The sequence below is a fragment of the Mauremys mutica genome, chromosome 16, assembly GCF_020497125.1.
Source record: "Mauremys mutica isolate MM-2020 ecotype Southern chromosome 16, ASM2049712v1, whole genome shotgun sequence".
Taxonomy (NCBI): domain Eukaryota; kingdom Metazoa; phylum Chordata; order Testudines; family Geoemydidae; genus Mauremys; species Mauremys mutica.
This window is the reverse complement of record NC_059087.1, coordinates 33372245-33380416: the sequence shown is the minus strand read 5'-3', so window position 1 is coordinate 33380416 and position 8172 is coordinate 33372245. Positions and strand designations below refer to the sequence as shown.

The following is an 8172-nucleotide window of genomic DNA, read 5'->3' as shown; positions in this document are numbered from 1 at the left end:
GACCTTCCTGCTTTGCAGGCTTAAGCTTCTTATTCTGTCAGTCACCATTTCTTTCCCCTTTCCTTTTGTCCTATTTTAAGGAGCAAATCCCTTACGCGAATAGGAGGAGGAAGCAATTGCCCTGAATGGGGAATGAAATTTACCAGGCAACCACAGAGATAGATTCTGGTCTCATTTACACTAATGTCCCAACATTGGCATCCATCGAGTTACTCCTGTTTTACACCAAACTTGAGATCAGAATCAGGCCCTTTGCCTCCCCTGACACTGTTCTTCCATGATTGGCCCTGCACCTTATCTTGGGATGGGGCAAGGTGGGTCAGTCCGAGAGAAAAACCAGAGGGCCCAATTCATTACCTCACCTGCATCCATGGAAAAGGAGTGGAAATTGCTCCCAAATCAGAGTGGCAGGGTTTTTTTCCATTTTTAAAAAGCCCTCCCATTGGCTCTTTTGATCAGAGGCCCAACTCCCTTTCTTTTACCTATGCAGGGAGGCTTTTTTAACCCTTTACAGGTAAAACAAGCAGAGAACAGCCACCAAGAGGGACTTTATAGCTAACTGGCTGGCTGGGTGTCCACAAAAGGGAGCTACGCCCGCCCCCCCATTTATCACAGCAGCCAACAGGGAAGTGGGAGGGAGGCACTCCTAGGCCTGGGGGGGGGGGGGATCGATGTAAGATACACAACTTCAGCTAGGGGAATAGCTTGCCTGAAGTCGAAGTCTCTTATTTCGACTTACCTCCCGTCCTCGCGGCGTGGGATCGACGGCCGCGGCTCCCCCTGTCGACTCCGCTACCGCCGCTCGCCCTGGTGGAGTTCTGGGGTTGATGGGAGTGCGTTCGGGGATTGATATATCACGTCTAGATGAGAAGCGATCTATCGATCCCTGATAAACCGATCGCTCCCCGTAGACATACCCTTAGAGCCGGCATGTCCCCTCTGTTTCTCCCTTGCTGCTTGGGCAGAAGCGGAAAGGGAGCAAAAGATGCCCGGCAGAAGGGTTTTGCGCTCGGCCTTGAGGATTAAGCCCGAGCCCCCGGCATGGCTGCTGGGAGATGGATTTTTGTGTCGCAGCCAGCGCACACTTCGGGCCACCAGCTGAACACACTGAGGCCAGCAGGGACAGCTCGGAAGCGGCAAAAGGGTTCCTTTGAGGGTCCAAGGAGGTAGTATAGGGTCAATACCGTCCCTGGGTGGGCTCAAATCACCATCCTTTGGGTTAACAGCTGAATGCGCTGACCCAGTGTGCTCCACCACAGCCATTGAGCCCTCCTAACCCCCAAACCCATCCCCCACAGCCCCCCATTCCCTGCCACAGCCCGCAAACCCATCCCCCATAGCCTCAGATTCCCTGCCACAGCCCGCAAACCCATCCCCCATAGCCCCAGATTCCCTGCCACAGGGCTCTAACCCGATCCCCACAACCCCACATTCCATGCCACAGCGCTCCAACCCATCCCCCACAGCCCCCCATTCCGTGCCACAGCGCTCAAACCCTTCCCGCACAGCCCCCAATCCCTGCCACAGCCCGCAAACCCATCTCCCAGAGCCCCCCATTCCCTGCCACAGCGCTCAAACCCATCCCCCACAGCCCCCCATTCCCTGCCACAGCCCACAAACCCATCCCCCACAGCCCCCCATTCCCTGCCACAGCGCTCAAACCCATCCCGCACAGCCCCCCATTCCCTGCCACAGCGCTCAAACCCATCCCCCATAGCCCCATCATAGCTGCTTCGTTCCCTGCCACAGAGCTCGAACCCGATCCCCACAGCCCCACATTCCATGCCACAGCGCTCCAACCCATCCCCCACAGCCCCCCATTCCCTGCCACAGCCCGCAAACCCTTCCCCCACAGCCCCCAATTCCCTGCCACAGCCCGCAAACCCATCCCCCAGAGCCCCCCATTCCCTGCCACAGCGCTCAAACCCATCCCCCACAGCCCCCCATTCCCTGCCACAGCCCGCAAACCCATCCCCCACAGCCCCCCATTCCCTGCCACAGCGCTCAAACCCATCCCCCACAGCCCCCCATTCCCTGCCACAGCCCACAAACCCATCCCCCACAGCCCCCCATTCCCTGCCACAGCGCTCAAACCCACCCCCACAGCTGCCCATTCCCTGCCAGAGCGCTGAAACCCATCCCCCAGAGCCCCATCACAGCCACCTTATTTCCTCAGCACAGCGCTCAAACCCATCCCCCACTGCCCTCCATTCCCTTCCACAGCGATGAAACCCATCCCCCACAGCCCCATCGCAGCCAACTCGTTCCCTGCCACAGCGTTCAAACCCATCCCCCACAGCCCCCCATTCCGTTCCACAGCCCTCAAACCCGACTACCATAGCACACCATTCCCTGCCACAAAACTCAAACCGATCCCCCAGAGCACACCAAACCCTACCACAGAGCTCAAACCCATTCCCCACAGCCCCCCATTTCCTTCCACAGCGCTCAAACCCATCCACCATATCGCCATCACAGCTGCCTCGTTCCCTACTACAACGCTCAAGCCCATCCCCCACAGCCCCCCATTCCCATACACAGACCTCAAACCCATACCCCACAGGACCCCATTCCCTCGCACAGCTCTCAAACCCATCCCCCACAGCCCCCCATTCTCTGCCACAGCGCTGACACCCATGCCCCAGAGCCACATCACAGCCGCCTCATTCCCTGCCACAGCGCTCAAACCCATCCCCCACAGATCCCCATTCCCTGCCACAGCCCGCAAACCCTTCCCCCACAGCCCCCGATTCCCGTCTACACCGCTCAAACCCATCCCACCAGACCCCCATTCTCTGCCACAGCCCTATAATCCATCCCCCACAGCCCCCCATTCCCAGCGCTCAAACCCATCCCCCACAGCCCCATCACTGCCGCCTCGTTCCCTGCCACAGCGCTCAAACCCATCCCCCACAGCCCTCCATTCCCTGCCACCGCGCTCACACCCATCCCCCACAGCCCCCCATTCCCTGCCAGAGCGCTCAAACCCATCCCCCACAGCCCCCCATTCCCTGCCACAGCGCTCAAACCCATCCCCCACAGCCCTCCATTCCCTGCCACCGCGCTCAAACCCACCCCCACAGCCCCCCATTCCCTGCCAGAGCGCTCAAACCCATCCCCCACAGCCCCCCATTCCCTGCCACAGCGCTCAAACCCATCCCCCACAGCCCCATCACAGCCACCTCGTTCCCTGCCACAGCACTCAAACCCATCCCCCACATCCGCACACTCCCTGCCACAGCACTCAAACCCATCCCTTACAGCCCCCCATTTCCTGCCACAGCCCTCAAACCCATCCCCCACAGCCCCATCACAGCCACCTTGTTTCCTCGCACAGCGCTCAAACCCATCCCCCACTGCCCTCCATTCCCTGCCACAGACCTGAAACCCATCCCCCACAGCCCCATCACAGCTGCCTCATTCCCTGCCACACTGCTCAAACCCATCCCCCACAGTCCCCCATTCCCTGCCACAGCGCTCAAACCCATCCCTCATAGGCCTCCATTCACTGCCACAGCGCTCAAACCCATCCCCCACAGCCACCCATTCCGTGCCACAGCCCTCAAACGCATCCCTCATAGTCCTCCATTCACTGCCACAGACCTGAAACCCATCCCCCACAGCCACATCACAGCCGCCTCGTTCCCTGCCACACCGCTCAAACCCATCCCCCACAGCCACCCACTCCCTGCCACACTGCTCAAACCCATCCCCCACAGTCCCCCATTCCCTGCCACAGCGGTCAAACCCATCCCCCACAGCCACCCATTACCTGCCACAGCCCTCAAATCTGACCCCAAAGCCCTCCTTTCCCTTCCACAGCGATGAAACCCATTCCCCCAGTTCCATCACAGCCAAATCGTTCCCTGCCACAGCACTCAAACCCACCCCCACAGCCCCCATTCCGTTCCACAGCCCTCAAACCCATTCCCAATAGGCCCCCATTCCCTGCCACAGCACTCAAACCCGACCACCATAGCCCCCCATTCGCTGCCACAAAACTCAAACCGATCCCCCACAGCACACCAAACCCTACCACAGAGCTCAAAACCATCCCCCACAGCCCCCCATTTCCTTCCACAGCGCTCAAACCCATCCACCACAGCCCCATTACAGCTGCCTCGTTCCCTACCACAACGCTCAAGTCAATCCCCCACAGCCCCCCATTCCCATACACAGACCTCAAAGCCATCCCCCACAGCCTCATCACAGCCGCCTAATTCCCTCGCACAGCTCTCAAACCCATCCCACACAGCCCCCCATTCCCTGCCACAGCGCTCAAACCCTTCCCTAACATCCCCCCGTTCCCTTCCACAGCGCTCAAACCCATCCCCCACAACCCCATCACAGCCGCCGAGATCTATGCGGCAGCGCAGAAACCCATCCCCCACAGCTCCCCATTCCCTGCCTCAGCACTCAAACCCACCCCACAGCCCCCCATTCCCTGCCAGAGTGCTGAAACCCATCCCCCACAGTCCCCCATTCTCTGCCACAGCGCTCAAACCCATCCCCCACAGCCCCCATTCCCTGCCACAGCGCTCAAACCCATCTCCCACAGCCCCACATTCCCTGCCAATGCGCTCAAACCCATCCCCCACAGGACCCCATTCTGTGCAACAGCGCTCAAACCCGACCCCACAGCCCCCCATTCCCTTCCACAGACCTCAAACCCATCCCCCACAGGACCCCATTCCCTGCCACAGCGCTCAAACCCATCCCCCACAGCCCCCATTCCCTGCCACAGCACTCAAACCCACCCCCACAGCTGCCCATTCCCTGCCAGAGCGCTCAAACCCATCCCCCAGAGCCCCATCACAGCCACCTTATTTCCTCAGCACAGCGCTCAAACCCATTCCCCACTGCCCTCCATTCCCTTCCACAGCGATGAAACCCATCCCCCACAGCCCCATCAGAGCCAACTCGTTCCCTGCCACAGCGTTCAAACCCGACCACCATAGCCCACCATTCCCTGCCACAAAACTCAAACCGATCCCCCAGAGCACACCAAACCCTACCACAGAGCTCAAACCCATCCCCCACAGGCCCCCATTCCCTGCCACAGGTCTCTAACCCATCCCCCACAGGCCCCCGTTCCCTGCCACGGTTCTCAAACGTGAGCCCCACAGCCCCATTGCCCAGCTGGGTTTCTTACCCCTCTTCTGCAGGAAGAGCCTGTGCAGCCCATAGATCTCGCCCCTGGCTTGCCGGCTGATGTTATTGGCTGGGTGAGATACATAGAGACCCAGCTGCAGCACAAAGTCGCCTGCCTTGGGGAAGTCGGAGGAGCTCTGGTGGCAGGAAGAGGAGAGGGGAATCCATCAACATTCTCCCTTCAGCCCCCAGCTCCCCTGGGCCAGAGCTTTTGTCCTCACGGCTGTTCCATCCATGCTACCAAGTCCTTTACAGCTGGGGTCAAGGGGGGGGGGGTCAAGGGCATGTTCATGGATCAGGCGTTTCAGAGTAAATAGACCAGCCCCAAGACTGACCATTGTCCCAGCCTGGAGAGACAATGAGCTTGTGCCCAGCAAGACGTGGGCAGTGTCATGAGTCCCCTTTTCCAATTAGCTATTCTTCCACCCTGAGCACAAAGTCTCAGCCCCATGGAGAGGGGAAGAGGCTCCTTTGTAGAGCACGTACGCCTGCCCGCTGACCCTCCCCTGTCTCCTTTTCCCGCAGCACATCCATTTCAGGGTCCTCTCCAAAAAAACCCAGGAGAGAGCCAGGGCCATACAGAGCAGTGCTGCCCTGCTCAAATTTGCCACCTCCCTGCCTGCATTTGAGGTAAGTGACCTTTGACCCCAGTATCCTGCAGAGTCAGGGCTTGAGTCAAGTTCCTCATCCCTTGGCTAATTGGTCCCCCCTGGGTCCGTAAGGGACTGCATTCCATAGGGCAGTGGCTGGCAGATTTGTGCCTGGCCTCCGGGCCCTTGTTATTCTGGAGCAGCTAGGCAGCGAGTGCTCAGCCAGGGGCGAGATCTATGGGCTGCACAGGCTCTTCCTGCAGAAGAGGGGTAAGAAACCCAGCTGGGCAATGGGACCCCATGGAAACGAGCCTCTCGGAGGCTAGCTCCCGCTGGCCATTGGGACGCCTCTAGAGCTAAGGCCTCTTATTTAGACCCACTGTAGCGGGGCAGAGGAACCCCAATAGAAACAAGCCCACCCCTCCTTTGAGACTTCCTCAGCTGGGCAATGGGACCCTACAGAAAGAAGCCCCCTCCTCTGAGACCCACCCCACCTTAGATGATGACTCTTTCTCTGCCCCTCTCTCTGAATTAGGGAGGTGAATGTGAAAGTGCCAGGGAAATTGGCTGCTTTATCTCAGAGCCCAGCTCTGTCCCCCAGTCCAGGGAAATCAGCCCTGACGGGGCAGCTAGCTAGTGAGGGGACAGGAATGGAACTATTGAGGCATGTGGAGGGACAGAGCCCATCATGAGGGCAGGAGCTGAAGCAGGAACCACAGGGAAAGGACACAAAGCTTGTAGGATGTCAGCAGCTGGGCCTGACTTCAGTGGGTGGGGGTGGGGGGTTCTCGGTATTAGACGCCACCATGAACAGGCACCCACTCCCAGAGCACAATGGCCATAAGGGTCCCATGATTACTGCGATGACTGAAACAAATCCCCCTTCCGGTACTAAACCACCTGGCGGGGACCCTGCGAGTCCATTGGTCCATGGATGCCACGAGGACCCCGGCCAGTGTGTACCCAGCAATGGGAACAGAAGGAAACAGGCACTGAAACCGGAATGCCAAATGGCCCAAATGGTGTGTCCTTCTCCCCCAGGGCTGAACATCAGAGAGGCAAGAGAGCTGTGGTGTCGGGACGGGCTCCAGGACACCGAGCGCCTGGGCTATAGGAACATGGCCAGGATGGGGGGAGGTAAGGACTCTCCACCGGTGCTCAGGTGTGGCGCTGTCTCCCCCCCACCCCTGCAGTGAGCGTGTCATGGATACAGGGCAAGAGCCTGCTACTTGTTTCCAGCAGAGTATGTGAGGCTCATGGGAATGTCAGTGAGGTGAAAAAAAAACAAAACAGGAGTACTTGTGGCACCTTAAAGACTAACAAATTTATTGTAGCATGAGTTTTCGTGAGCTAAAGCTCACTTCTTCGGATGCAAGGTGAGGTGAGGCATGGGAATGATCCAGATCTGAAAGACCCCTAATCTCTAGCAGGTGAGCTGCAGGAGAGATTGCTGCTGGGAGCAGTAGTGTCCTTTTTTGTCTGTATGAGTTGGGTTCCAGAGTGCGCAGACACATTTCCAGCATCTCATGACACCTGCGGTGAATCCTGCTCCAGAAAGAGCTATTCGAGGCCTCAGTGCCTGCAACCTCTTACTTACCAAGGGGGGCTCCTTGGTCAATGGGTTGGCTGCCCCAGGACTCTTATCCACCTTGTGAGCCACTAGAGGGATTTGGAGCCTGGTTCTGGACAATTGCAAGGGCTCTGGTGCTGTAGGTTTTAGGTCTTCGGCAGACCAATGAAGAACTTTCCTCCAAGTGGCGCTTCTGACCATACACGACCCCCAGCTCCATGTCAGCCAGCCTGGGCTGGTGCTCACATATTCCATCCGGGGGGAAGCCAGTCAGCTGATAGGGGATGAGGTAACCAAAGGGGGATCAACTGGGGAGGGACCCCCCTCCCCAGGGCCTTTCACCTCCAGGCCATTGGAAACCACTCTCATCTCATCCCCATGCGCTGACCAGGGAGCAAGGGGAGGATGAAGCCAAGCAGGTGCCATTGGCAGGTGCCAGCTTGTTCCCTGAGCAGCTCAAAGCAGGGTAGACCCAGCTCTCCAGTAAGGCTAGTTCCTAACAGGCATCACATCAACACGACATGCTGCCATTGCTCATGCTAGGGGCGGCAAACTCCCCTAGCCATCTCTGTGAGCCTTTCATACCCCTCAGGGCCTCAGGCCGGTTCCTAGTGCTCTGGTATCATGTTATCCCAGCCACCACCTGCTCTGGGAGAACTGGAGAAGTTAGTCAGCAGAGGCTGCTTAAGTGCCTCAGTCACCAGAGCTACTGTCCATGGCCTCATGTGAAGGACAGGAGGATCCCTTGGGGAAAGGTGTCCACTTCCTCTCACCCCACGGCACTACTGCCCAAAGCCTCCCAGCCCCTCAGCTTGACGAGGAGACGGTGGCTGAGGGGATTTGGGAGGAGCTGAGCTGAAT

The 8172-nt window shown here is 58.6% G+C and overlaps 1 long non-coding RNA gene across 1 annotated transcript; it reads left to right on the top strand.

Moving 5' to 3' along the window:
• Nucleotides 1–1105: 1105 nt before the first annotated feature.
• On the top strand, nt 1106–8147 carry LOC123351087. Its single transcript, XR_006573919.1, has 3 exons — nt 1106–1166; nt 5677–5781; nt 6783–8147. It is a non-coding gene; the product is annotated as an uncharacterized LOC123351087 (long non-coding RNA).
• The last annotated feature ends 25 nt before the right edge of the window (nt 8148–8172 follow it).